General features: G+C 37.9%; 1 protein-coding gene across 2 annotated transcripts in view; it reads left to right on the top strand.

Annotated features, from left to right (window-relative positions):
* The first annotated feature begins 1,662 nt into the window (after positions 1 to 1,662).
* Positions 1,663 to 26,544, top strand: part of SCN8A (sodium voltage-gated channel alpha subunit 8) — a 187,130-nt gene continuing 162,248 nt past the window's right edge. The window contains exon 1 of one of the 2 annotated variants that reach the window (XM_077110725.1): positions 1,663 to 1,764. The gene's annotated coding sequence lies outside the window, so the exon portion shown is untranslated. Of the gene's footprint in view, positions 1,765 to 2,013; positions 2,089 to 26,544 lie in introns of those variants that run through there. The other variant, XM_077110724.1, reaches the window with a different exon arrangement.

Here is a 26,544-nt window from a genome sequence, read left to right on the forward strand (position 1 = left end):
GCTTAATATCTCATGGCAATGTTTACTGGGCTCCAAGATCTCCAAACATCTATGTCTCTTTTCTCCACATATCTGCATCTATGTCAGTTCTGTGGCTTTGTCGTTTCTGACTCTCTCCAAAATGTTTCCTCTTTTAAAGGATTCCAGTAACTTATCAAGACCCACCTGGAATGGGTTGAGCCACATCTCCATCTAAACAAAAGATCACACCCACAATTGGGTATGCCACATCTCCATGGAGATAATCTAATAAAAAATTAACAACCTACAGTATTGAATCAGGATTAAAAGAAATGGCTACTCCTATAAGATTGGATCAGGATTAAAACATGGCTTTTGGGGGGTACATAATCCTTTCAAACCAGGACAAGCCCCAAACTGGAAATAATGTAAATGTAATTAACAGGTGAATGGATAAACAAATTGTGGTATATTCCCTGTAATGGAATACTATTCTGCAACACAGAGGAGTGAACTACCGTTAGACAACTGAATAATCTCAAAACAATTATGCTGAATAGAAGAAGTCATACAAGAAAGAGTAAATACAGTATAATTCCATTTATTTAAAATTCTGGAAAATGCAAACATGTTCAGTAACAGAGTATTAGAGGTTGCCTGGAGTATGTGGGGGAGAGTGATTCAGGGAAGGATTACAAAGGCGCACAGGGAATCTTTTGGAGATGATGAGTATTTTCTTGACCTTGATTATCCTGATGGTTCCAAGCTTGCATATGCATGTCCAAACTGTACCCCCTAAATAGGTGCAGTTTATTGTATGTCAATTATACCTCAATTAAAGCTATTAAAATGTTCTGAGATGGGCACCCCACGTCACAGGCATATCATGTGCCAGGTGGTGTTACAAATGTATGAAACGCATTCTTCCCCTTAATTTTCAAAATTTTAACCTGTCAGGTTGGTGCTGTGATTGTTCCTTTTTACAGATGAGAACTCTGAGGCTTAGAGAGGCTGTTACATGTCCAACCCTACCCAATTAGTAAGCGAGTCTGACCTTACACTCTTTCACTCTTAAATGTGAATTCGTGGTGTAAAGAAGTATTGTTTAAAAGAGAGGTGCAATACAATGCTAAGAGCTCATTCATTATCTAGATCCTCACATGCGTGTGGAGTAAGCAGTTCAAGTGCTTGTGCTACTTTACAGATGGAGAAACTAAAGTTTTAAAAGATTAACATGCTTTCTACACACTTTCAGATCTGTTAGGTGGCTGTAGGTGACATGCAAGCATGTCTCTTTACTCCTTATATCAGGGCCCTGTCCGCTGAATCACAAGCCTTCAACTGCTGTTGACAGACTTCTGTATTTTCCGGTTGGCTAAAGACCACGCAAATTGAGTTCCTTGTGTACAATAGATGTCAGAAACTCCAACAACTGAGCATTGCAATATTTTCGGGTACTTTCTTCTGTGACTGCCATTCAGGAGAAAGGCTAAGACTAGGCACTGACAAGGGTCACAGAGTACAAGAATCAACATAACACCTTTTCAGCTTAAACGCCCAGTGCGGGTGGCAGCATCTCGCAGGCCGGGCGCCCCTCCCGCGCGATTCCGCGGGGGCGTCGGGGGGGCGGGCCTGGGGACACTCTCGAAGCGCTCAGCCGCGGCGCCCCCTGCCGGTACCATACCCTCTCGCTTGGGATCCGTTCGGTCGGCGCGGAGACACCGGCCGAAAAGGCAGAGAGCGAGCCGGCCGGTGCGAGGCGCGGTGTGGTACGCTGCGGACTAGCCGGCACGCGGGCCTAGGGTAGGTGGGTCGCGGGGGCGCGGTGGGGGCGAGAGCTACGTGAGCGGGCGGGGTCCGGGTGGGCGGGGGGCGCGTTCGGAGCGGTGGGCGTGGGAACTGGGCAGGCTGCGAGCCAGACGCGCGAGCTGCGCGCGCGCGCGCGCGCGGCGGGCGCGAGTCATCAATTATGCAAGGACTCGGGCGGTGCGGGGGGCGGGCGCGGGGAGCGCTCCAAGATGGCGCCCACCGCAGTCCCGCCCGCCGCAACCTCGGCGCCTCTGCAGTCTGGCCGCGCCTCCCGGGCCCCGCGCTAGGGCCGCCGCTGCCTCCCTCGTCGCCGCTGCCGTAAGTCGCCCCAGAGCCCCCGCCCCAGGGCTGCTACTCGCCCTTAGGGTCCCCCTACTCGCCTTGGGACCCTTGAGCGGGTCTCGCCTGTCTTCAGTCAGGGGCTTTGTCGCAGAGTGCGCGGCGGGGCTCGAGGGACCTTCGGGTTTCTGTCCTCCCTGTTTCGGACAGGTATTTGGAAGTCTTGCTTTCCTCCACCTTGTTTACGGGGAGGTCCCTTAGGAGAACTGAGGACCACCAGCTCCCAGCCTCTATACACCTCGCTGGCCTCGTCTCTCGGCTGCATGGAGGGGCACAGGCCTGGTGTCGGCACCTCTGCTGTGGTGCAGCCCGCCCCCCCCCCCCCTTTCATGTACTAGTGCCCAGGCAGAGTCGGGGTCCCTCGCCGGGCTGTATTGGGAAATGCATCGCAGTCGAGATGTCCTGTAGTCAGCCCCTCAGCCCTACCCCCTCCCCCATGTCTTACTGCATCCTTCTCCCTCATCCGGCTCCAGATGGTTATCAACTGCAGAAGCAAGGGGCTCCTGGGTTCTTTGGGCAGCAAGGACTCCCCCTGTCCTTTACTCGGATACGTCCGTTCCTCTCCCAACAGGGTGCTCTGGGGCTGTGTTGGGGGCCCCCGGGACCTTCCTCGCCAGGCTAGGATTCCTGTATTAGAGAGTACATCACTTTCAGAAGATCCCCTGCCCCCGCCCCCGCCCCCACCCCCACCTCCACCTCTAGGCCACCCGATGCAGAGCTGTTCCTCTCTTCTTCTCTCCCTTCCCTCCCCCACCTTACCACCAGCAGCAGCACCTTGGGCTTCTTGTTAGCAGTGGGGTTTCAGGACTGTTTGCCCAGCTCCATAGACTTGGACCCCTCCTTTCTAATCTTCTCTTAGAATCTTGGGGGACTGCAAAGCCTCTGCATTTCTTCTGAGAGCTTAGCTCCATCCCTTCAGTGCCAACAGCAACCACCGGTGGAGACTTTGCAGTTAACTTTCCGGGGGCTAGCTGGGTAGAGGGACTTTAAGACCCCTTCAGGGGTCCCAACTTCGAGGTGGGATGATGTGGAAATCATTTTCACTCAGATAAATATGATTCTTCAAACCATACATTCCTTCCAGTTACTCCACCCTATGCCCTCTTCCTCACTTACGCTGCAGTTTTTGAAGCATGGGGGAATACATTTTATATCAGGAGATTCCAAGATTCGCCATCAGTGTTCTTAATGAAAGGATGTCATCTGTTTTGGGAAGGATAGGAGAAACTTTGCAGTTGCATCTGGCTGAATTCAGGAGGGGAGAAATAATTCGCATGAAGGGAAGACAGTTTTAATGTAGAGTGGGCACCAGAGAAGCAGGATGTGTGGGTGAGGACTTTGGGGGCAAAGAGAAAGAGTGCTTTTTATAACTGTTTTCTCAAACTGGAACCTGGAGAGTCTTTATAGAAATAGCCATGTGTTAGGACTGGGGGATATTTTAGTTTTCCAAGGGAGATTTCGGGTGTGGTAGATTCTTCACTGAGAATCTCTCTACTTCTCTTTTCTCCACGTGCATAAGAAGATAAAGGAGGACTGTTTTTTTACCCCCTCACTAAAAAATTTTTTTTGATGTGTAATGCAAATGGCTGGATAACATTACCATCTGGTACCATCCTGTTAGGAATCTTGGGGGAGTCAGAATGCTGAAAGCTTTGTAGCACATTGCCTGTAACCTGGTTCTTGAAATACTGCAGTATTTTTTTCTTTGGAACTCATGACCCATAAGGCCTTCAATTCTCCCTGAAGGAGAATTTGATTGCTTAGGAGGAGGGTGGTAGTGATGGTTTGGTGTTCAGTGAGCATTCTTTGTCCTAGAAATTGAGGCTCTCCTTGGAGAGAGCTGTAAGCATGTCCATGTTGTTCTCTGAACATCTGGTTCAGAGTATATATATAAAGGTGTTGTGTTTCTTAGTAGGGCTGGTGGTGGGTATTGCAAAGCAAGCCTTGATGGTGCTGCCTGTTAATGGCTTCTTGGGTTCAGTTTGAGAGGCTGACTTAATATGGATTTGGTTTTCATTTGGGGTTTGTCAACTTTTAACAGAATTACTGGGGGATTTTATTTTAAATTAATGAACGATAATGAAGTGGAATATAGCATATTTTAAAACAAATCATCAACACAATTCCTTGTTGCTTTCCTTGTAGGACCCTTACATTTTTCTGAGGGCTCAGTTTTAGGTGCCTGTTTAGTCTTGCACTGTTTTTTTTTTTTTTTCTCCCCGTGGTGCTGAAAGGACAGTTCCCCAACAAGGTCTGCATATAGTGCACACATGTTGGATGTGATTTGGGTTTTTCTTTGTTTTTAGTATCAGCAGACTTTCTTGTAGATGTGTGCGTGCATGCGCAGCTGGGTTTATACTTGAGGTTGAAGGCTATTTTATTACTCCCACATAACTCTTTGTTTTTGCCGTCCCTCATGGAGACAATGTTTTATAGCCTACATCAGATCCATATGTAAGTCTTACTGTGACATTTTGCTGACTGCACTATTTCAGCAAATTTGAGTCATTTTAAGTAACAGAAAACTGTTAATATTGAGGGAATTTGGATACACAAGAAGTAATTAGTTTGCTAAGTTCAGCTGCATCCAAAGGGCATCTGCCCTAGGTTGATTTGCACATTGAACTGGGAAAGGGGCTTGGCACAACAGAGGCCCGTGTGTAATCCATTGTATTGTTAAAATAGAATTGTCAAAAAGTGTATTTTCAAATCACAGACTAGGAAGGGAGCCATAAAATTTAGGTCATACAGTCTCCCACCCAGGGAATCTCCTTTATGGATGTCCTCTGCTTTGAATACTTCTGCTGGTCGGGGACTGACTAACACATAAGGTAGCTCATTTCATTTGGGTTCCACTGTAGTTGAAGCATTTTAATCTCATAAAAAAATGAATATACATAAAAGACCTTTAAATTGATGCTATATCAGGGCAAATGTCGTTCTTGTGCTGGTTACCAAGAAAAGATTGAGAATCAGTGTTCTATAAGGATTATACAGGAAACCCACTGCTTGTAAAGGATATAAAGATAGAGACATGGTTACCTAAATCAAAGAAAAAACCATCCACAAATGGAAAGAAAAATAATTATCTTTAATGTGCTGATATTATATAACAAGTTGTTCTGGTAGGCACATGAATGAATTAATGAATACTTAATTCCTATAGAGTATATCTAAGATGTAAAATAAACCACGCTATATAGGAAATGTTAAAAACATGAACTTTTTGGAGAGTGAGATCAGTTGCCGTTATTATAAAAATGACATGTACTTATTGCAAAAAAAGTCTAATATATATAAAAACAAGGAGAAAAGTCATACTTCATCTTATCCTAAGCAAAGTAGTTGCTTATGTTTTTTTATATCTTGTGGATTTTTTTTTCCCACTGAGAGGGCAAGAAGCACTTGCAACAAGTTACACTGAATAGGAGTATTTTTAAACTGAGCCTTTTAAACTCTTAAGTTTGTAGTCCACTTGTTATTTAGGGTCTTAAACACTAGATAGTTGCATTTCAATTTACTTTTTTTCTTAATCCTTTAAATAGTTGCATTTCAATTTACTTTTTTTCTTAATCCTTTAAATATTTTCCAAAACAACTGTCCTAATGTGAAAGAATTCATTTCATAGACTTGGGCTTCTCTGAAGTCTCTTGATTTAAATTTAAGAACTTAACTAATGTAATAAAGAAACCTTTTTGCAATCAGTGAATTGGCAAATAGTCTCATTCGACCTACTGTAAATCATTGTACTAGGTACTAACACTTGTTTTAAATGGCAAGAACTATTTAGAAAATAATACCATGCTAAAAAAGAAAATGTAACTATTGGAGTGTTAAAGGAAGGAAACAACCTTCACTCTTTAGGTTTATTAATTGCTGAAATGTGTGGCAGGCAAACTTAGATCCATCACAGTGATTTAACCTAAAAAAGCATTGTTTTTGCAGGAGTGGAAAGTACTTCCAGGAAAGGAAAAGAAAACGAGTTCTGGAAAATTTTTCTTAGTTGCTTTATGAAGTTACAGGGACACAACCAGGACACACAGTTAAGTGTTGGGTCAAGAGTTAAGATGAAATGAAAACCCAAGAAGGTTGTCATAGTTATACCATTGAGAACAAAAAGCCAGAAGTCATGTGGGCTTTGGAGTTAGACAGAAGTAAGTTCAAATCCTGTTTGCTACTTTTATTAGCTTTGTGGCCTTGAGCAAGTTATTTAATCTATCTGAGCTTCAGTGTTCTCATTTGTAAACATAGGAATTATAATACGTACCTTGCGGGGTGTTTGTGGGGATTAAATGAAATCTCTGTTTCCTTATGGCTTCTGACACATAAAGCTCAATATATATTAGCTTCTTTCTCTCTAGAGATTTAGCAACTTAGTGTGTATTTATATGTGTGTTTTATATGTATGTACTATATTAAATTTCAGTAGTCAGAAAAGGAGATGGTTGCTTTATCTTTAGTCTGACATAGAGGATAGAATGTATAGGTACCCTGACCTGGATAGATGTCACTAGTCTAAAGGAAGAAAAGTTTTATTGTTATCGTACAATTGTTGTGCCAGCATCTGTCACCACAGTGCAAATGTAGTTACTAAAGTCACTCTTTTCTTTTTCATTTTCAATCTATGCTGAAATAGGATTCTTTACCAAAAAAAAGAAACATTTTGGCACTCACCAACTCGCAGGCAACAGGATTGTGTTTAGCTGCACCCTGGGATCTGAAGGTGAATTGGGTACAAAGGCTGAGGCTTGCCTTTATTCTTATTTAAGCCGGATTTTTTAATTTTTGAATTGTGATAATTGATTATACAAGTTTGGAGTTATTTGTCTTCAGCGCCACTCTAGGTTTTCTCATAGAATTTTTGAACTACTCTATTTGAATGTATATATTTAGGCCTACTTTTGGTAATTAATACTCTATTTGCAGATTTTTTTTGTCCTTCTATCAGTTGATTAATATTTAGAAGGCAGATATTACTCTACCCATTTTACAGCTGAGGAAACTGAGTATCCAAGAGCTTAACTGAATTGTCCTGGGCCACAGGACTTTAAAGTTGTAGAGTGGAGAGTGGTAAGAGGTTAATTGACTCATGCTTCAAGATCTTTTCCATTAAATGGTATTACATTCTAATATTCATATGACCGAATAATATAAACAATTTTGGTTTTATTTTAAGAAATTATCATTATCCTAGGGAGCTAAACATATCTTAGTGAGTGGGTATAGAAGAAGGTTCTGGGATAGGCATAGGGAGGACGAAGGTACCTTTGAAGGAGAGCAGTTTGGAAGCAGGAAGGATGAGGGGAAATGAACAGAAGTATCAATACACAGAATCTGATTGAAGATAGGAAGAAGTGAAGTAATACACTTCTTTTCTTTCTGCAGTTGTGCTAGCAGCTTTTTAAAAGGTTATCTTGTCTTGGTGTCTGCTTATTTTCTCGATTTCTTTTGTACATAAAAGCACAAACTTGACTGCTCATGAATATTCTCATATTGCCAACACATGTCATAATCAGGACCATAGGGTTATTTTCACCCTTATCCCTTGGACTTCTTTGCTTATGCAGGACTGAGATTGGTGTAGGACTCAGAGAAGAACACAGAATCCTAGGCATAGGAAGAAAGGCATTTTTAAAAATTTTGCATTGTGATGGGGCAAGAGTGTTGGGAGTTTGAGAATCATCCGAGGAGCAAAGTGAGAGAAAGTGAAAGTGATGACAGTGAAAATGGACAAGGGAATTTGTAGGTGAACCTGGGGAATTACTCATATTCTAAGAGAAGGCATTTTCTCTCCTTTAAAGATGCCTTTGTATAGATCTCTGTGTACTACCAAATTGGAGAGTCCTGATCTTTTGTATAGGCACAGAATCTTACAAAGTATTTTAAGATTCTCATTGTTTTATTTTGTTTTGCTTTAAATTTTATCCCTAGCTATGCTAGAACTTTACTGCAAATTGCTTTCTTTATCTGACGTCTGCATTGGGAAAACTAGAGAATATTTTCTTGCTTTATGGACAAAGTTTTTAGATAAATTCTTAAATATTTCTTTTATTTCTTCTTGTTTTTTGAAGGATTTTTATGCTTGGTTTTCATTTACTATAAAAACATTTTCTCAAAAGGCTTGGTTGAAGGTATCTTTTCCATTCTGTGCTTTAAAATATATCTTTTACATTTATTTGCTTGGATGGTTAACAGGAGCACAGTTGAAAATCAAAAGGTTCAAAGTGAAGCCTTCCTTTAACTATAAGTGGTCTTTATGGACTTTCCTCGTCTCAGATACCTTAATAAAACCTTTCCCAAGTGAGTGTTGTTTAACAGTTCTTAATTACTGTTTAAAACTTTGAGCATTCAAACTGGAGGCAGGTATAATCTTACAGTATGGCTGCACAGAGGACTTCCTAATGGAATTAATGTAAAGATGCTTTGCATCCCTAAATAGAGTACTAAATTTATTAACATCTTGTACATGAACTCCGTCTGCTCTACTGGTTCTGCAGCAAACCACGGGGACTTCGACCAGCTCTCTGAGTGCAAATGTTAAATGGAATGGAATTTGCAGAAACTCGGTAACTTGAGTGGTAAAAAGGAAAATAATTTTAACAAATTGAATGAAGCTTTTCATTGCCTTAAATTACATTTCTGATGTGCTTCTCTCAACGTGTATTCTGCTGTTTTACATGTTTATGTTCTGCTGTTCTAACCAGTCTTTATTCTTTTATTCAAAAATCTTTACTAACTAGAAAAGTCAGACAGACTCAGCTCAGATGAGGTCCCATTTATCCATTTTTTTTTTATTTTGTTGCTTGTGCTTTAGGCATAAAGTCTAGGAAACCATTGCCTAACAGAAGGTCCTGAAGATGCCTCCCTATATTTTTTTCTATGAATTTTACAGTTCTAATTCTTATATTGAGATCTTTCATCCATTTGAGTTAATTTTTATATATGGTGTGAGGTAGTGAGGTAGGGGTTTACCTTTTTTTTTTTTTTTTGGCATTTGGAGATCTAATTTTCCCAGCCCCATTTCTTGAAGAGACTGTTCTTTCCTAATTGCATGAACTTGGCACCCTTGTTAAAAATCAGTTGGCCATAAACATGAGGGTTGATTTTTGAAGTCTCAGGTCAGTTTCATTGGTCTATATGGCTATCCTTGTGCCAGTACCATTAATGACTTTGTAATAAGTTTTAAGATTGGAAAGGGTGACTCTTCCACCTTCGTTGTTCTTTTTCAGGATGGTTTTAACTATTCAGGGCTCCTTATCTTTCCATATCAATTTTTTTTTTTTACATGGGCAGGCACTGGGAATTGAACCCAGGTCCTTGGGCATGGCAGGCAAACATTCTTACCTGCTTAGCCACCGTGGCCCGCCCTCCGTATCAATTTGATGATTGCCTCTTCCAATTCTGCAAAAAAGTCTTTTGGAATTTTGGTTGGGATTGCATTGAATCTGTAAAATCACTTTGGATGAAATTAACATCTTAACAATATTTATAGTCTTCCAGTCTATTAACATGGAATTTCCTTCCACTTATTTAGGTTTTCTTCTATTTCTTTTAGCAATATTTTATAGTTTTCTATGTACAAGTCCTTTACATCTTTGGTTAAATTTATTCCTAGATATATGATTCCTTTAGTTGCTATTGTAAATGGAATTTTTTTTCTTGATTTCTTCTTCAAATTGTTCATTGCTGATTATAGAAACTACTAATTTTGCATGCTGATCTTGTACTCTGTCACTTCGCTGAGTTCATTTATTAGTTCTTGTAGTTTTGTTGTGTAGTTTTCAGGATTTTTTTTTTTTTGTATATAAGATCATGTCATCTTCAAAAAGGGAAAATTTTGCTTCTTCTATTCCAATTTGCATGCCTTTTATTTCTGTCTCTTTCCTAACTACCCTAGTTAGGAGTTCCAGTACAATATTGAATATCAGTGATGACAGTGGGTATCCTTGTCTTATTCCTGATCTTAGACAGAAAGCTTTCGGTTTTTCACCGTTGAGTATGATGTTAGCTGTGGGGTTTTCATATATGCCCTTAATCATGTTGAGGATGTTTCCTTTGATTCTTAGTTTTCTAAGAGTTTTTTAAGAAGTGTGATGGATTTTGTCAAATGCCTTTTCTGCATCAATTGAGATGATCATGTGCTTTTTCCCCTTTGTTCTATTAATGTATTAACATTAATTGTATTACATTACTTGTGATGTAATGTATTACTTGTAGTGTATTACATTTATTGATTTTTTTATGTTGAGCTATCCTTGCATATGTGGAATAAATCCCACTTGATTGGGTTGTATAATTCTTTTACTGTGCTGTTGGATTTGAATTGCTAGTGTTTTTTTTTTTTTTTTTTTTTAGGACTTTTGCATCTGTATTCATAAGTGGTATTGGTCTGTCATTTCTTGTCTTATACTATCTTTATCTGCCTTTGGTGTGAGGGTGGTGTTAGCCTCATTGAATGAGTTAGTATTCCCTTCTCTTCAGTGTTTTGGAAGAATTTGAGATTGATGATCATTCTTTTTGAAATGTTTGGTAAAATTCACCTGTGAAGCCATCTGGTGCTGGGTTTTCCTTTGTTGGTAGGATTTTTTAATTGCTAATTCTATGCCTTTACTTGTTTTTGACCTTTTATTGAGGCTACTTCAGTAAAGGTGTGACCCACATCATTCAGGATGGTTCTTAATGCTATTACTGGAGTCCTTTATAAATGGAGTGATGAGAGAAAGAGAGATAAAGAGAGGGAGGGAGGGGTGTGGAGGTGGGATGGGGAAAGAAAGCTGCAGAACCAAGAAGCAGAAAGCAGCAAAACCCAGAAGAGAAAGGAAAGCCAAGCAGATGCTGCCATGTGCCTTGCCATGTGGCAGAGGAACCAATAATCACTGACAGCCAGTCTTCAGGAAGAAAGCATTGCCTTGATGATGCCTTGATTTCAACATTTCCTTGGCCTCAAAACTGTAAGCTAATAAATTACCATTGTTTAAACGGACCCATTTCATGGTATTTGTTTTGAGCAGCTTAGGAAAGTTTCATTGGTCTATATGGCTGTCCTTGTGCCAGTACCGGGAGATTTCTGCTGCTGTAGAAAATACCAAAAATGTAGAAATGGCTTTGGAATTGGATAATGAGTACAAGCTGGAAGAACTGTGGGCTGTTTGATAAAAAAGGCTTAGATTGCTTTGAAGAGACTGTTCATAGAAATATGAGTGCTAAAGGTGGCTCTGATGAAGCCTTAGACGGAAATGATGAATGTGTCTTTGGAAACTGGAATAAAGTGTCAGAGAACTTGGCAGAATTGAGTTCTGATGTTGAATGGAAGGCAGAACTTCAAAGCGATGAGCTTGGATGTTTAAGCTAAGGAGATTTCCAAGCTAAGTGTGGAAAGTTCAGCCTGGTTTCTCCTTGCAGCTTATGGCAAAATGTGAGAGGAAAGGGATAAGTTGAAAACTGAATTTCTGGGCACAAAGAAACCAGAACTTGATGATTTTGAAAATTCTGAGCTTCCAGAAGGTAAGTCCTCATAGAATAGTGCTCCATGTGAAGAACTGAGTGTGAACCCAGTCAGCCATTTCAGTGCAAGTCAAGAGTGAAGATGCACTTATCCAGGAAGGATCTGTGGAAAGTTCTTTTGTCTGATGGTTTGGACCTCTGTGTACTACATGTAAAACTGACACTTTTTTTTTTTTGCGAGATCTGTGTGAAGGGAACCACTGCCAGCTGAATTAGAAGGGACAGAAAAGGAACAGATTAAAGGAAAAATCATTTCAAGATCAGGACCGTGGAAACTGAGTACTGGACCAAAGACATCATTTCAGGCCAAGAGTGCAGTCCCATCCATGTGTTTGGAAAGGGTAAATAAGCCCCAGTGCTTGGAGAGGGTGAACCTTCTACTCTGTTGTTCAGGAAACATGCTACCACCCCGGTTTTCTTTGATGCTTGGGGTATTGCAGACAGTCTGACTGCCACCCTGATGCCTGACAAGAGCAAACCTTCAACGCAGTGTTTGGGGAGAACATGACCACTGCTCAAACACTTGGAAAGGGGTGGGGCTGCCACTTCATCAGGTCCAGAGGACAAAACATCATTCCATAGATGATTCTCAGACCTTGAAATCTAATGGAGTAGGCCCTGCAGGGTTTTGGAATTGTGGGGGACCCATGACCCCTATTTTCCTTTCACTAGCTCCCTATGGGAATAGGAATGTGTTCTAGTTTGCTAGCTGCTGAATGCAATACACGAGAGATGGATTGGCTTTTAATAAAAGGGGATTTATTTCATTAGTTCTTCAGAGGAAAGGCAGCTTTCATCTAAGGTTCTTTCTTATGTGGGAAGGCTCAGGATAATCTCTGCTGGCCTTCTCTCCAGGCCTCTGGGTTCCAACAACTTTCCCTGGGGTGATTCCTTTCTGCATCTCCAAAGGCCTGGGCTGAGCTGTGAGTGCTGAGATGAGGTATGCCAAGCTGCTTAGGCTGTGCTATGTTGTGCTCTCTCATTTAAGCACCCGCCAATTAAGTTAAATGTCATTCATTGCAGCAGGCACGCCTCCTAGCCTACTGCAGATGTAATTAGCAACAGGTGAGGTTCACGTACCATTGGCTCATGTCCGCAGCAACAAAACTAGGTGCCTTCACCTGACCAAGTTGACAACTGAATCTGACTACCACAGAATGTTTATCCTATGCTTGTCCCTCTGTTGTATATTGGAAGCAGATAACTTGTTCTCTAGATTTCACAGGTCCACAGACAGAGGGTAATTGTGTCCCGGGACAGACCATACTTATAACCAATTTTTATGAAACTTTGTACTTTAGCACTGTTTCTGAAATGACTTAAGACTTTTGGGATATTGTTATGGAATGAATGTGTTTTGCACATAGAAAGAACTTTTCTGTTTGGGATATGGAGGGTGGAGTATGGTGGTTTGAGGCTGAATGAACCCCAGAAAAACATGTTCTTAAATTTAATCCATTCCTGTGGGTATCAACCCATTATAAGTAGTACCTTTTGTTGAGGCTACTTCAGTTAAGATGTGGCTTAACTTATTCAGGATGAGTGGATGAGTCTTAATTCTATTATTGATGTCATTTATAAATGGAATGGAGAGAGAAAGAGAGAGGGAGAGGAAGAGAAAGAGAAAGAACGCATGTGCATGACATGGAAGCAAGAAGCTGAAAGGAATAAAACCCAGACAAGAAGGAAGAGACAGGCAGATGCTGTCATGTGCCTTACCATGTGGTAGAGAAGCCAGGGATCACTAGGAGCTGGCCTTAGGAAAGAAAGCATCGCCTTGATGATGCCTTAATTTGGACATTGTTTTGTACTTAAAACTGTAAGCTAATAAATTCCTGTTGTTTAAACCAATCCATTTCATCATATTTGTTTGAGTAGCCTAGAAAACTAAGACATCAACTTATATTCAATAGCATATACACACAGTTTCTATATCCCACTGTCCCTCCCCCCTTTTTTTATAGTTGTTACAAATGGTATCTTTGTACATTTGTATGCCCCAAGCCATAAATTTATCTTACTTTTTATGCATTTGTATAAAAACAATGCAATATTATAATTACCTATATTGGATGTGTTTATTTCTTTATGCCAATTTGATCCATTGTCTAGTATGCTTTCCTTTCAGTCTGAAGAACTCCCTTTAGTATTGCTTATAGGATAGGTCTAATGGTAATGGACTCCCTCACCTTTTGTTTATCTGGGAATGTCTTGATCTGTTCCTCATTTTTGAAAGAAAGTCTTGCCAGATATAAAATTTTTGATTAGTAATTGTTTTCTTTGAACACTTTAAATATTTTGTATCACTGCCTTCTTGGCTTCATGATAGCTAATGAGAAATAAGCACTTGATCTTATTGGGATTTCTTTGTACATGATTCATTGCTTTCTGCTTGCAGTTTTCAGAATTCTGTCTTCATCCTTGGCATTGGACAATTTGATTTCTACCTTCTGGGTGTGGTTCTCTTTGGATTATCTTGATTGAGGTTCATCCTGAATGGGTTTATTGAGCTTCTTCAATGTGTTTATTAATTTCTTTTCATTAAATTTGGGAGGTTTTCTGCCATTTTTTTCTTGAATATTCTTTCTGTTCCTTCTCTCTTTCTTCTCCTTTTGGCACTTCCATAATGTATATATTAGTACATTTGATGGTATCCCTCAGGTCTCTTAGGCTCTGTTTATTCTTTTTCATTCATTTTTCTTTCTGACTGTCAGAAAGAATCATTTCAGTTGTCTTGTCTTTGAGATAACAATTTCTTCTGACACCTCCCATCTGCTGTTGAAACCATCTAGGGGATTTTTCATTTCAGTTATTGTATTCTTCAACTCCAGTATTTATATTTGGTTCCTATTGAGAGGCTCAAATAGATTCCCATATTGTTCATTCATTGTTTCTCTCATATCCTTTAGTTCTTTCCCCTATTTTTCTTTTTCTCCTTGAGCATATTAAGGATCATTTTTTTTAAGTCTCTCTCTGGTAAGTCTAAACTCTGGTCCTTTTCATTGGTTGTTTCTAGATTTTTATCTTGTTCCTTTAGATGGCCTGTCATTTCCCCGCTGCCTTGTTTGTCTTGTAATCTTTTGTTGCATACTGTACATTTTAATATTTTAAAGTATAAGCTCTGGGACTTGGACCCTACCTGTCTGTTCCTTAAGTTTGTATCCAGTTAGTGATATGAAGAGATTTTCCTGAATACCAGGAGGTAATCAAATAAAACAAACAAAGCAAAAAGCACTTTCTCTACTGCAGATTGGCTCTGCTTTGGCTGGCAGTCTTTCTTCAAAGCTTAACCTTCCTATCAAGATCAGCCTGAGGAAAATGTGAAGTTGAAGGTTTCTCTGTTTTATCTCCAGCCTGTGTGGAGCTGCAAGCCTGCTTTTTTTCCTGGGCTTGTGCTTGCTAGAGGCTTTAGGAATTCCCTATTTACAGTTTACTGTAGTTCAAGTGAATTCCCCCTTTACTCCCTTTGAAATAGATTTTTACCTTCTCCTGGGTGCTCTGTTGAGTCACTTAATGCAGGCAGTCCTTTGCCCCAGGCCACTTCAACTTAATTATTCCTCACTGGGTCCCAGCAATCTGCAAGCTGCTTCTCCACCTTCAAGATAAATTCTGGGAGGACAAGCTCAAGATAAATTCCCAGCTCAGTTTCTCAGACTTCAACCTGATAGATTGGCTCTAGCATACATGCACACCAGTATGCACACAAGGACCACTCTGGCCCTCTGAAACAGGGCTAGAGACCTATAGGCAGTGCACACTGAGTCTACCTCACCTTGTGGAGGAGGTGGGGGAGGGAGGGGCTAGAAAAAGCACAAGGAGCATTTTCTATGGCTTTGGGAGCTATGTTTTCATGATTCAGCACTTGCCCAGTTAATACAGCCCTTTAAGTGTTTTCCATAGTTTTGAGAAAAGTTGTATCTTTAAGATTCTTCTCCCACCTTCTCCTGAGGAGTGTTGGAACAATGGATACCCTCAGAGCCAGCTCCTGCAGATCTAAAGTAGCTGATCAAAAGCAGTAATCAGCGATCAGATCACACATTTCTGAGGTTTGGAGAACTAGATCTTTATGTCCCATCCTGGCACCAGCAAACTGTGCCCTGACCCCAAAGTCTAGCCGCACTGCTATCTTTCACAAGACTGGGGGGAGGCAGGAGGTAGCCACTGCAGGGAAGATGAAACTCAACTGTATTTATTGCAATTTACCTACCTCTTCCTCTCACTCCTCCCTTGATACTACACAGTATTCCCCTAGACTCAGGAGTTTCAAAATAATTGATTCAGTTTCTGCAAGTTCAATAGTTGTTTTGGTGGAGAGATTGATGGATCTTCTTACTCTGCCATGTTCCCACAATCTTCCTTTTTTTTTTTAATATTATATTTTTAAATTTATAAATAGTAAAGTTTAAAAATTTTTGATGTGGAGTTCAATGAGTTTTAACACATGCATTGTGTCATGCAGCCTAAACACACTCTTGATATAGAACAGTTCCATCATCTCTAAAAACTCCATTGTGCTACCCCTTTATAGTCATTCTCTCCTTAAAGCTTAATCCTTAGAAACCCTTTATCTGTTTCTCATTCCTATGGCTCTGTCTTTTCTAGAAGTCATATAAATCGGAAAACTACAAAATATAATATTTTGAAAGTGGCTTCTTTCACATACCTTGAAGATTTTTCCATGTTGTTGTGTTTATCAGTAATTTGTTCTTTTTATTGCTATGTAGTATTCTATTATGTGGTTATATGGCAGTTTATCTATTTGTCTGTTGAAGGACATTGGGATATGTCCAGTTTTGGCAGTTATGAATAGAGCTTCTAAAACATTTATGTACAGGTTTTTCTGTGAACCTAAGTTTATATTTCTCAAGGGTAATTGTTAAGAGTTTACCATAAGAGATTGCTGGGTGATATAGTAGTATATGCTTAATTTTGTAAGAAGCTACCTAATTATTTTTCAGAGTGATTATACCATTTTGTATTCCCACCATCAATGTATGAGTTCCAGTTGCTCCATATCCTTGTCAATACTTCATGTTCTCAGATTTGTAAAAAATTTTAGCCATTTTAATAGGTATATAGGGGTATCTCATTGTGGTTTTAATTTGTACTTCCTTAATGACTAATGATGTAGAACATCTTTTCACATTCTTATTTGCCATTCTGTATATCTTTGGTGACATGTCTGTTCAAATCTTTTGTTTGTTTTAAAAAAATACTGGATTGTTTTCTTACTGTTGAGTTTTGAGAGTTTTAAAAATATACTCTAGAAACAAGTCTTGTATATCATATATGTGATTTGGACACATTCTTTCTTAGTCTGTAAGCTTTTATTTTTCTTCTTTTAACAGTGTCTTTTGCAGAGCTAAAGTTTTTAATTTAGATGAAATCCAATTTTTCACTTTTTTATTTTATGGATGCTTTTGATATCATATATGAGAACTCTTTGCTTAGTCCAAGGTTGCAAAGATGTTCTGTTCTTCTGAAAGTTTTATAGTTTCATATTTTACATTTAGGTATGTGGTCCATTTGAGTTAATTTTTATGTATGGTATGAAGTTTAGGCCAAGGTTCTTTTGTTTGTTTGGGCCTGTAAATTTGAGTTGTTCTAGTACTGTTTGTTGAAAAAAGTCTATCCTTTCTCCATTAAATTGACTTTTCACCTTTTTCAGAGCCCATTGGCCGTATCTGTGTGGATCTGTTTCTGTACTGACTATTCTTCTCCATTGATTTATGAGTCTGTCCCTTTACCAGTACCTCACTGTTTTGAATTACTGTAGTTTTATAGTAAGACTTAAAATTGAGTAGTATGAGTCTTCTAACTTTATTCTCTTTTTCTTTCAAAATTGTTTTGGCTATTTTAGTCCCTTTGCTTTTCCACATAAATTTCAAAATTACCTTTTCAGTATCTGAAAATCTTCTGCTTGCATTTTGATTGAAACTACATTAAATATATAGATGAATTTTAGGAAGAATTGACATCTTAACTGTATTGGATTGTCCAATCCATGAATGATATCTCGGTTCATTACTTAGTCATATTTGATTTATTTCATCAACAATTTATAGCTTTCAGTAAATACATCCTGCGCATGTTTTGTTAGATTTATACCTAAGCATTTTTGAGCTATTTAAAAGGATATATAAATTTTAAATTTCAATGTCTAATGTTCACTGATAGTATTTAGAAATTTGATGGCCATACGACCCAGCAATACCATTGCTAGGTATCTACTCAAAGGACTTAAGGGCAAAGACACAAACGGACATTTGCACACCAATGTTTATAGCAGCGTTATTTACAATTGCAAAGAGATGGAAACAGACAAAATGTCCATCAACAGACGAGTGGCTAAACAAACTGTGGTATATACATACGATGGAATATTATGCAGCTTTAAGACAGAATAAACTTATGAAGCAGTAATAACATGGATGGACCTAGAGAACATTATGCTGAGTGAGTCTAGCCAAAAACTAAAGGACAAATACTGTATGGTCCCACTGATGTGAACCGACATTCGAGAATAAACTTGGAATATGTCATTGGTAACAGAGACCAGCAGGAGTTAGAAACAGGGTAAGATAATGGATAATTGGAGCTGAAGGGATACAGACTGTGCAACAGGACTAGATACAGAAATATGATGGATTTTTGTGTTTCAAACTTATATCCTATAGCTTTATTAAACTCACTTGTTAATCCTAAGGGTTTTATTATAGATTTCTTGGGATTTTCTACTTAGACAGTTTTGCCATCTGCTAGAAGGGACAGTTTTATTTCTTCCTTTTCATTTTATGTGCCCTTTATTTATTTATTTTTTCCTTTTTATACTGCCATCACAATATTGAATAGGAGTGGTAAAAGTAGGCATCCATACCATCTTCCTGATCTTAAAAGCATTCAGTCTTTCACCATTAAGTATGATGTTAGCTGCTAGCTTTTATAGATTTCAAATATTAGATGAAGTTCTCTTTTATTCCTCTTTTGCTGATAATTTTATTAGGAATTAATATTGAATTCTGTCACATGCATTCTATAAGTTAACTGATAATGATCATGTGATTTTTATTCTTCAGTCTGTTAGTGTAATGGGATACATTGGTTGACTGTCAGGTATTGAACCAGTCTGCATTCCTAGAATAAACACCTTTTGTTGTGACTATAATTCCTTTATATTGCTGGATTTGATATACTAATATTTTGTTGAGGACTTTTCCATCTTTGTTCATGGAAGATATTCTGCAGTTTTGTTTCATTTTTACTGTTTTTCTGGTTTAGGTATCAAAACAATACTGGCCTTATAAAATAAGTTAGAAAGTCTTCCGTTTTTTATTTTCTGGAAGAGATTATGTAGAATTTCTTCTTTAAGTATTTGGTAGAATTCTCTAGTGAAATCGTCTGAGCCTGGAGTTTTCTTTGTATGAATGTGTTAACTACAAATTAGATTTCTCTAATAAATATAGCACGATTCAATTTTTCTATTTCTTGGTGAGTTTTGGTACTTTGTGGCTTTCAAGGAATAGGTCCATTTCATCTAAATTGTTGAGTTTATATGCATAGATTTATTCATATTCTCTTATTATCGTTTTAATGCCTCTGGGTCTTTGTGATATCCTGTCTTTCTTCCCTAATGTTGATAATTTGTGTATTCATTCTTTTTTTCCTCCTTTGTCTGGCTAGAGGTTATTAGTTTTTTTGTTTTTTGTTTTTGCATGGGCAGGCACTGGGAATCAAATCCGGGTCTGAGGCATGACAGGCGAGAATTCTGCCTGCTAAGCCACTGTGGCCCGCCCAAGAGGTTTATTAGTTTTATTGATCTTTTCAAGGAAGCAAATTTTTATTTTATTGATATTTCACTATTGTTTTACTGCTTTCAATTTAATTGAATTCTGTGCTCTTTATTGTTTCCTTCCTCCTGCTTACTTTCAGTTAATTTACTCTTTCTCTAATTTTTTTTTCCTAAGGTGTAATCTTAGATTATTGATTTCAGACATTTCTTTTCTATTGTAAGTGTTTAATGCTATAAATTACCCTTTGGGCACTGAAGTTGCTGTATCTCACAAATTTTGTATGTTGAATTTTTATTTCCCTTGAGACTTCCTCTTTGACCCAGTATTTTCATTTAAAATTGCCAGATTGTTAATAGCATATTTTTTAATGTTCACACCTGCTTTATTCATAATCATAGCGTCTTTTTAAAGTAGACTTTAATTTGAAATTATTTCAAACTTGTAGGACAGCTGCAAAAATAATACAAAATCCATACAGAGAACTCCAGCATACTCCCACCCAGATAATTGGATGCTTTAACATTTTGCTACATTTGCTATATCATTCTATTTATGCAACCATCTATCCATCCACTCACTGATCCATCTGTCCATTTGTCTGTCTCTCTAACTATATTCATTTCTCTATTTATTAAATATTTGAGGGTAGATTGTATACATCATGCTCCTAGAACACTTAATACTTCCATGTTCTTTTCCTAAGAATTAGAATATTTGTTTATGTAACCTAAGTACAGTTACCAAGTTCAAGAAATTTAGCATTGATATAAAGCTTGCAGTCTAGATTCCAATTTTTCATCTGTCTTAAAAATGTTCTTTTGTGCATTTCCTTCACTATTATTAGATCCACTCCAGGATCATGTATTGCATTTAGTTATTGTCTCTTTATCTTTCTTTTTAATATATATGAAACATTAACTTTGCCATCTTAACCACTCCCATATGATTCAGTGGAATTAACACATTTACAAAATATTGTGCCACTATCAGCACCATCTACTATCAGAACTTTCCATCACCCTCAAAGAAAAATCCTGCACCTATTATTCATTAACTCCCCATTCCCTAGCCGTCAATCTATAGTCTATTTTCTGTCACTATGAATTTGCATCTTCTAACTATTTCAAATAAGAGGAATCATACAATATCTGTCCCTTTGTGTCTGACTTATTTCAGTCAGCATGATTTCTTCAGGGTTCATCCATGTTGTCCCACGCATCAGGATTCCATTCCCTTTTATGGCTGAGTAGTGTTCCATTGTGTGTATATACAACATTTTGTTTGTCTTTTCATCTGCTGATGGACATTTGGGTTGCATCCATCTTTTGGCTATTGTGAAAAATGCTGCTGTGAACTTTGGTGTACAAGTGTCTGTTTGAGTCCCTGCTTTCAGTGATTTGGGATGTGCACCTAGAAGTGACATTACTGGGTCATATGGTTGTTGAATGTTTAATATTTTGAGGAATTTCCAAACTTTTTCTTTATATGACCATAAATTATTTGAAAAATTTAGATGCTCATATATTAATTTGTAAAGAAATACAATGAAGAAGGATATACAAAAGAAATGATTGAAAAACATTATTTGGTATTCTAGTTTGCTAGCTGCCGAATGCAATATACCAGAAACAGAATGGCTTTTAAAAGGGGAAATTTAATAAATTGCTAGTTTACAGTTCTAAGGCTGAGAGAATGTCTATAGAAATATCCAATGTAAGGCATCCAGGGAAAGATACCTTGGTTCAAGAAGGCCAATGAAGTTCTGGGTTTCTTTCTCAAGTGGAGGGGCAGATGGCAAACGTGGCGGCATCTGCTGGCTTTCTCATGGCTCTACAAAAGGGACACTCTCCAAAATGTTTCCTCTTTTAAAGGATTCCTATAAGCAACTCCGCCTTCAATGGGAGACACACCTCCATGGAAATCATCTAATCAAAAGTTACCACCCACAATTGGGTGGGTTACATCTCCATGGAAACAATGAAAATGCTCCCACCCAGCAATATTGAATGAACAGTTTCCCCTATTAATATTTTACATTAGTGTGGTGCATTTGTTACATTTGATGAACTGATACTATGTTATTATTAACTAAAGTTCATAATTTACATTAAGGCTCATTCTTTTTGTTGTATGGTTCTGTGAGTTTTGACAAATGCATAATGTAATATATCTATCATCACAGTATTGTACAGAATAGTTTCACTGCCCTAAAATTCCCCTGTTCTCCACCTATTCATTCCTCTTCCCATCCCATCCTAGCCTACCCCCACCCCCACCCCAAGCCATGGCAACGACTGATCTTTTCAGTGTCTCTATAGTATTGCCTTTCCCAGAATGTCATATTGTTGGACTCCTATAGTATGTAGCTTTTCAGACTGGCTTCTTTCAACAAGCAATATCCATTTAAGTTCATCCATGTCTTTTCATGACTTGATAGTTTATTTTATCACTGTATAAAAATTCCATTGTATGAATCTAACAATTTGACCACTTACCTTTTGAAGGACATCTTGCCTGGTTCCAGTTTTTGGCAGTTATGAATAATGCTGCTGGAAATATTCATGTGCGGGTTTGTGTATATGCATTAAGTTTTCAGTGCATTTCGCTAAATACTTAGGAGTGCAATTGCTGTATCGTATGGTAAGTCTATTTTTAGCTTTGTAAGAACTGCCACACTGTCTTCCAAAGTGGCTGTAGTATTTAGCATTCCCACCAGCAGTGAATGAGAGTTCCTATTGCTCCACATCCTCATCAGTATTTGGTTTTGTCATTGTTTTGGATTTTGGCAATTTTAATAGGTGTGTAATCATATTTTTTTATTGTTTTAATTTATAGTTCCCTAACAGTGTGTGATGTTGAGGATCTTTTCATAAGCTTATTTGCCTTCTGTTTATCTTCTGTTCAGATCTTTTGCCTGTTTTTAAATTAGGTTTTTTTTTATTTTTGAGTTTTAAGAGTTCTTTGTATATTTTAGGAAAAAAGTTCTATATCAGATGTATGTTTTACAAATAATTTCTTCCAGCCTGTGGCTTGTTTTTCATTCTCTTAATAGTGTCTTTCCCAGAGCAGTTTTTAATTTTAATAAAGTCCAACTTATAAATTTTTTCTTTCACTGATCATGCTTTTAGTGTGGTATCTAAAAACTCATCACCAAATCTAAAATCTAGATTTTCTCCTAATACTATCTTCTAAGAGTTTTATAGTTTTGTGTTTTACATTTTAGATCTTAGTAGTAGATTTCAATCTTTTTTTTTTAGGAGAATGGGGATATAAAACAGTTGATAAGTTTAAAAAGTTAATTACTTATGTATATAAAATTCAGTTTATCAAGTGATTGCCTTGTACACAGCATTAAATTTCTTGAGTAGGGAATACAAGAGAAGATCTTGTCTAAGTCTTCAGAGAGTTTGCCATCTAATAGGGATGATAAGATTTTGGTAATACAGCAGTGTTATGAGCCCACATTTAAGATTACGCTAGGTTGTCTTCTGGTTCTTTGTGTTTGGAGCGATGATAATGAGCTTATGCAGTACAACCTTTCCACATAGAGCTCCCCTATCTGCCAACTGAATAATTCAGTACATTGTTGACTGCTTATTATTTTATTTATTTTTTATTTCTGTAACTGGTCATGTGATCTTTTTTGTTTTTTTAATTTATTAATTAAAAAATTAAGAAACCAAATAAAACATCAACATATATAATCACTAATTCACAATATCATCACTTAGTTGCATATTCATCATTTCTTAGAACATTTGCATTAATTCAGAAAAAGAAAGAAAAAGAAATAAAACGAACACAGGAAAGAAAAAAAAAAAGATTATACCTACCATACCCCTTACCCCTTGCTTTCATTGATCACTAGCATTTCAAACTAAATTTATTTTAGCATTTGTTCCCCCTATTATTTGTTTTTATTCCATATGTTCTACTCCTTTGTTGACAAGGTAGATAAAAGGAGCATCAGACACAAGGTTTTCACAATCACACAGTAACAGTGTGACAGCTGTATCATTATTCAATCATCCTCAAGAAACATGGCTACTGGAACACAGCTCTACATTTTCAGGCAGTTCCCTCCAGCCTCTCCATTACATCTTGAATAACAAGATGATATCTACTTGATGCATAAGAATAACCTCCAAGTTCTAGCCAGAGCAATTAGACAAGAAAAAGAAATACAAGGCATCAAAATTGGAAAGGAAGAAGTAAAACTATCACTGTTTGTAGACAATATGATACTATATGTCGAAAACCCGGAAAAATCCACAACAAAACTACTAGAGCTAATAAATGAGTACAGGAAAGTAGCAGGTTACAAGATCAACATTCAAAAATCGGTAGTGTTTCTATACACTAGCAATGAACAAGCTGAGGGGGAAATCAAGAAACGAATTCCATTTACAGTTGCAACTAAAAGAATAAAATACCTAGGATAAATTTAACTAAAGAGACAAAAAACCTATATAAAGAAAACTACAAAAAACTGTTAAAAGAAATCACAGAAGACCTAAATAGATGGAAGGGCATACTGTGTTCCTGGATTGGAAGACTAAATATACTTAAGATGTCAATCCTACCTAAATTGATTTACAGATTCAATGCAATACCAATCAAAATCCCAACAACTTATTTTTCAGAAATAGAAAAACCAATAAGCAAATTTATCTGGAAGGGCAGGGTGCCCCAAATTGCTAAAAACATCTTGAGGAAAAACAACGAAGCTGGAGGTCTCGTGCTGCCTGACTTTAAGGCATATTATGAAGCCACAGTGGTTAAAACAGCATGGTATTGGCATAAAGATAGATATATCGACCAATGGAATTGAACAGAGTGCTCAGATATAGACCCTCTCATCTATGGACATTTGATCTTTGATAAGGCAGTCAAGCCAATTCACCTGGGACAGAACAGTCTCTTCAATAAATGGTGCCTAGAGAACTGGATATCCATATGCAAAAGAATGAAAGAAGACCCATCTCTCACACCCTATACAAAAGTTAACTCAAAATGGATCAAAGATCTAAACATTAGGTCTAAGACCATAAAACAGTTAGAGGAAAATGTAGGGAGATATCTTATGAATCTTACAACTGGAGGCGGTTTTATGGACCTTAAACCTAAAGCAAGAACACTGAAGAAGGAAATAAATAAATGGGAGCTCCTCAAAATTAAACACTTTTGTGCATCAAAGAACTTCATCAAGAAAGTAGAAAGACAGCCTACACAATGGGAGACAATATTTGGAAATGACATATCAGATAAAGGTCTAGTATCCAGAATTTATAAAGAGATTGTTCAACTCAACAACAACAAAAAGACAGCCAACCCAATTACAAAATGGGAAAAAGACTTGAACAGACACCTATCAGAAGAGGAAATACAAATGGCCAAAAGGCACATGAAGAGATGCTCAATGTCCCTGGCCATTAGAGAAATGCAAATCAAAACCACAATGAGATATCATCTCACACCCACCAGAATGGCCATTATCAACAAAACAGAAAATGACAAGTGCTGGAGAGGATGCGGAGAAAGAGGCACACTTATCCACTGTTGGTGGGAATGTCAAAGGGTGCAACCACTGTGGAAGGCAGTTTGGCGGTTCCTCAAAAAGCTGAATATAGAATTGCCATACGACCCAGCAATACCATTGCTGGGTATCTACTCAAAGGACTTAAGGGCAAAGACGCAAACGGACATTTGCACACCAATGTTTATAGCAGCGTTATTTACAATTGCAAAGAGATGGAAACAGCCAAAATGTCCATCAACAGACGAGTGGCTAAACAAACTGTGGTATATACATACGATGGAATATTATGCAGCTTTAAGACAGGATAAACTTATGAAGCATGTAATAACATGGATGGACCTAGAGAACATTATGCTGAGTGAGTCTAGCCAAAAACTAAAGGACAAATACTGTATGGTCCCACTGATGTTAACGGACATTCGAGAATAAACTTGGAATATGTCATTGGTAACAGAGTCTAGCAGGAGTTAGAAACAGGGTAAGATAATGGGTAATTGGAGCTGAAGGGATACAGACTGTGCATGTGCAACAGGACTAGATACAAAAACTCAAAAATGGACAGCACAATAATACCTAATTGTAAAGTAATCATGTTAAAACACTGAATGAAGCTGCATCTGAGCTATAGGTTTTTTTTTTATTTTTTTTTACTATTATTATTACTTTTATTTCTTTTCTCTATATTAACATTCTATATCTTTTTCTGTTGTGTTGCTAGTTCTTCTAAACCAATGCAAATGTACTAAGAAACGATGATCATGCATCTATGTGATGATGTTAAGAATTACTGATTGCATATGTAGAATGGTATGATTTCTAAATGTTGGGTTAATTTCTTTTTTTCCGTTAATTAATAAAAAAAGAAAAAAAAAAGGATAACCTGCAAGATAACCTCTTGGCTCTGTTTGGAATCTCGCAGCCATTGACACTTTATGTTGACTGCTTATTTTGAAGCAGGGGCACAGAAGACATGAACTGCCTTTGCCCTTAAGGAGCTCATGATATGCGTATTACAGCAGGAACAGATTCATTCATTCATTAAGCAAACATTTAATGAGTATCTACCACATGCCAGACATTTGCTAGTCTCTAGAGATACAAGGTTGAATCAAACAGACAGGAAGGTTCATAGCTAAAGAGATTTAATATTTAAGACAAAGTTTTACTCTGTTTTTTCTTTCAGCCTCCACTCCTCACTCTGCAGGTACTTCCTTGATAAACTTTTTTACTTAGAGGTGCTTCGACTATGCGCTTGAGTTTTCGCATTCATGAAAAATATAAGCAAAAGCATGTGATTAACAGATTTCCTTTTAAGGATCTGGAGTAGATATTTAAATAACTCAGCGCTTTTATTTAATTAGTAGTCTTAAACTTTTACTATTGCCTCTAAGACAACATTAGGGAGGGAAGTAGCATGGTCATATGTATGTCTGAAGGAGTGGGGAGATAAGAGGATATAGAAGGGTATTTGGGGCTTTGGAGCGAGGATTAGAAACTTGGGAATCTAAGGGTCCAGTGACTTGTTCTAGTATGGATTTCACTGTTAACATGTGTACTTTGGACAAATGTCTTTCTGCCTGTAGGTCTCCTTATTTAGAGAAC

The sequence above is a fragment of the Tamandua tetradactyla genome, chromosome 7 (genome assembly GCF_023851605.1).
Source record: "Tamandua tetradactyla isolate mTamTet1 chromosome 7, mTamTet1.pri, whole genome shotgun sequence".
In the NCBI taxonomy this organism is placed as follows: Eukaryota; Metazoa; Chordata; class Mammalia; order Pilosa; family Myrmecophagidae; genus Tamandua; species Tamandua tetradactyla.